At 49.5% G+C, this 4,530-nt stretch overlaps 1 pseudogene; it reads right to left on the bottom strand.

Moving 5' to 3' along the window:
- Nucleotides 1-1,146, bottom strand: part of LOC119358306 — a 4,556-nt pseudogene extending 3,410 nt beyond the window's left edge.
- Nucleotides 1,147-4,530: the final 3,384 nt, after the last annotated feature.

The raw sequence follows: 4,530 nt of genomic DNA, 5'->3' as shown, positions 1-4,530 counted from the left end.
GAACATATTTCGGACGAAATTTATAATTGAATTTCGAATTCAAATTGTTTTAAGTTCAATATAGATAAAAGTTGAACCAACAGAGTTGGTAGCACCCCAGTGGAATGTCTTGTACGCGCTAAGTAAAAGGTCGCGAGGTCGATTCCTCTCCCGTCCTCTTTTTTCATGTACATATTTTGAAAAATAAACCAAAAAAGTTGTGCAAAAGGTGGGGATCGAACCAGCGCCCTCGCGAGGACGATACTAGAACTGTACCACCGCGCCACAGCTGCGTTTGGTGATACTCTAGAGTTGCAATACTATTGTAGTAAAATCTGAACGTAAAAATTCAAAAATTTCGAAATTTTTTGCTCGGGATATGCGTTTTTCGTGGGGCAACGAGAAGCTCGGTAACCGTTTTTCTCGGGCGGTACCCAAAACCATGGTTTGGAGGGCCAATCCTCTCTATCCCCGCGTTACATGGGCCGGCCAGTTTACAGGTTTACATTGTGTTTTTTTCAACAGGTTTTGCATGGTTCTAGAAACCCGATTTTATATGTTTTTCTTTCCTGATTTCACCGGTTTTTTAACATCGCTTACAATAAGAGGAATAACCACATCCGGGGCGGTGTCCATCCAGATATTTGGACGAGAAAATCTAGCTATCCTAGCCAGTTCATGACTTACTTGATTTCTTTCTCTATTGCAATGATCATAGACGACATGTGTAAAATCAAGCGACATAAAATAATATTATTCATCAAAGATAGAAGCTACTGAAGAAGAGTAACCGTCAATTAGCGCAGCAACAACCTCCACACCATCAGAGTTGACCTTGATCTTACTGCATCCAACTGTATATGTCAGGTTCATTCCAAAACTCACTGCAATTGCCTCCGCCGTGAATGAGTCAAAGCAAAGATCAATCTTTTCATTTTGTAGCTGCAATGAACTCTCCATGATGGTCTCGGATGACCGCTCCAACAGTCCCCTCAAGCGTGTCCACATCAAAACCTGCATCAATGTTTAACTTGACATAGCTATATCTTGGTTTCAACCAAGTGCCTGATCGCACTTTGGCCTTAGGACTGTATGAGATAATATAGTTAGCGGCTAAACATCTCACTACCATATTAATTTGAGCAGCGTTTTGTGTTTCTCCTTCATGTGTCAACTTTCAAGGATCGTGGGGCAGGGCTGAGGGTCGAGGCCGTAGGGGGGACCGGCCAACTGGGGAAGTGGTGGCTGGTGGACAGTGCGGCCAGGTGGGCGATGGTGAGCGGGAAGAGACGAGTTACGTCAACGTGTTTGGAGGGTCAATCCTTTCTATTCACCGAGTTACATGGGCCAGCTTGTTTACATATTTCAGCAGGTCTTGGAAGGTTCTAGAAAATCAATTTTACACATTTTTCTTTCCTGTTTTTACCGATTTTATTATTTTCTAATTAAATTTTATTTTTTTGGAAAAATAATTCTTGAACATTTCTTAAATTTGGGGAACATTTTTAAAGTCGTGAACATTTTTATAAATTAATGAATATTTTTAATTTCCTGGATACTCTTAAAATCCGGGAAAAGTCTTCAAAATCCAATAATGTTTTTCGGATTCATCAAAATTTTCTAAAAGTCATGAAACAATTCTAAATTTGTGAACATGTTTCATGATTTTTATGGATATTTTGGAACTTTTTATATTTCATGAACATTTATTCAATTCATTATTGTTTTCGAATTCATGGACATTTTTAATTTCTTACCATTTTTTGGAAATTGTGTATTTATTTTTAATTAGTGACATTTTTTTACAAATTCGTGGAATTTATATATAAATATAAATATTTTTGAATTTTTGTTTCAAGAAATTTGAAACACTCGAAAGGCATGCAAAAACGTAGCTATCAGCAACAGACGAATAAAACCAAGAAAAATCAAGCGGAATATGGGCAGGCACATCTAGAGCTCCTAGAGGGGAAGAATTTACACGTAACACGTTTGCACTATATCCTACACATAGCGCGTGGAACAGGAACACTCATGTTTGGGTCGATAACCATGTTTTGTTAGGGCATCTTCAGCCGTTGGCCCTCTAGGAGGGGCAAAAAATCGCTCCTGAAGACGCACCGGCGCTAAACCGCGCACTGGGGGTGTGATGTCCCCCAGTCGCGGCCCCCCACGGGTTTTTAAAAAATTCAAATACGGCGCAAACACGACTCAAATTTAACACAAACTTCGGCGAGTTCGTACAAATTTAAACATACTTTACAAAAAAGGAAAAACTACCAAGGGCTACCCCGCCGTCTCCCTCGCCACCCGCCTCGCCGCCCGCCCACGCGGTTCTACATGCCGAGGAGGTGGTAGAACCGCGTGTAGTCACCGTCGTCGTCGTCGTCGTCGCCCCCGCCGACGCCTCCGCCGTCCCTGCTGCATCCCTCCCCCGGTTGGCGCGCCGGGTTGGACGGTCTGGGGGCGTCGTCGTCATCGTCGCTGAGGACCACGACGCCGTGCTCGTCCTCGCGCCCACGCTTGCGGGCAGCGATCTCCTCCAGGGCCCGGCGCTGCCGGACCATCTCGTCGCGGAGGTAGTCGTCCCGCGCCCACCGCAGGGCGTCCTCGTCGGAGAAGCCACGCCGGGCTATCTCCTTGTACTCCACGGGAAGGCCGGGCTCCGGCTTGGGCTCCGGCTTGGGCTCGACGAGGACGAAGCGGCCGGTGGGGGAGGCGTTGTCGCCGATGCGGACGCCGGAGCTGCGGGTGCGCGCGCTGACAGGCGCGCCCTGGGGCTCCGGCTTGACGGGGCGGAGGTGGAGGCAGTGGGAGCCGCTGGACGAGGAGGAGCACCCCCCGGTCTCCATGCGCCTCGGGGTCCAGGAGCTTCCCCGGCGGCACGTGAAGGACGGGGGAGCGGGGTACTCGAGGCGCGGCGTGTTGCCGCCCTTGATGTACTCGAGGACAGCCTCCAACGTGCGCCCGGGCACGCCCCACCACCGACGCCGGCCGACGGCGTTGAGCCTGCCGGAGGGCTCGACGCCGTTGGTGGCCTCGAGCTGCTCGGCGTGACGGCGGCGAAAGTAGGGCTCCCAGAGCGGGCTGTCGGGGACGTACCGTGGCCCCTCCCTCGCCGCACGCGGCAGGGACGAGCGGATGCGTGCGATCTCCGCACGCTGCGCCGCGCCGGTGGGTATCGGGGGCACCGGCACGCCGCCGACGCTGATCCTCCACGCCTCGGGTACCCGCATGTCCGGCGGGACCGGGTACTCGGCCTCGAAAAGGAGGCGAGCCTCGCTCTCATGAAGATGGCGGCGGCCGAAGTCGTTCGCCGCCGCGCCGTCGCCTGGGAAGCGCTCGGCCATGGGTGCTGGAGACGGCGAGGGAGAGGAGAAGGAAGAACGACAACGACGAAAGAGAAGCGAGGGAGGAACGGCGACGGCGAGAGAGTATGAGTCGCCGAGTGTTGTGGGGCGCGTCTTATATAGACCGAGGCGCCGTCCGTGAGTACGCGTGGCGGGCGAGGGAGGGCGAGGGACGCGCGTCATCCAGTCTTCACTGCGCCACCCGTGAGGCATCAATGGCGCAGGCTGACCGGCGCGGCAGCTTTGGCATTGATTCGCCGCGGGAAACGAGGCGATGAAGACGACGAAGGGCCGAGAAGAGGGTAGAGTCGCTGACGCGGCGGGCCCGCGGCTATTTCGCGCCAAAATAGTTCGCCCCGGTGCCCCCGGGCACCCCCCAGCGCGCCGGGTTCAGTCTGGATCCGTCGGCGCTGTTTTCGGCCCAAGCCGGCGAAAATCGGGCTCCTGGGGCGCGACCGGGCCGATTTTTCGGCGCCAGCGCAAAAAAACGCCTGAGGAGGCCTTCTTGGGGGCGCGGCTGGAGATGCCCTTAGTCTCACAAAGAAAAGATGTTTGGGACAATATTGGTGTTTGAGTGCCATGCATTGCTCCCTACAAAAATACCGGTCGGATTATTTGATACTCCATCCATAAAAAAATATAAGAGCAGATCACTAAAGTAGTAATCAAAATGCTGTTATATTTTTTTAAGAGGGAGTATATATTTTAAAAAATATTTTAAAATGTTAAAAATGTTCACACAACTGAAAACTATTTGTGAGTTTGAAACCTGTTCACAATATTTTAAAAGCTCATGAATTTGAAAAAAATGTGAGCTCAAAAGTGTTCATGAATTCAACAAAATATGAATAGAAAAAATGTTTGAGAATAAAATCACAAGTTTGAAAAATATTTTTACTATTTTCTAAAATTTGTATGATTTTTTAAGAAGAAAAGGAAAAACCAACAAATAGAAGTAAAAAACGGCCCAAAGAACTGGAGGGCACCACTTACGAACTAGCGTAGGAATGGGGGTATGTACTATGTACCAAACAACTCTATTTGGCATCTTAAGCGCCACAACATTTTCCCTACTAGACCTCATCTTATGCCTTTTTTTTCCTTGCTTCGAATTCTCTCTAACTCGAGTAATTCTGCTACCAACACAAAATACCCTAAGTTATCTCTACTATTAAAGGGGAGTCAGCGGCTGTGATCGTAC

Source organism: Triticum dicoccoides, chromosome 2A (assembly GCF_002162155.2).
Source record: "Triticum dicoccoides isolate Atlit2015 ecotype Zavitan chromosome 2A, WEW_v2.0, whole genome shotgun sequence".
In the NCBI taxonomy this organism is placed as follows: domain Eukaryota; kingdom Viridiplantae; phylum Streptophyta; class Magnoliopsida; order Poales; family Poaceae; genus Triticum; species Triticum dicoccoides.
Note: the sequence above shows the minus strand (reverse complement) of the source record. Positions and strands in the feature narration are given on the sequence as shown.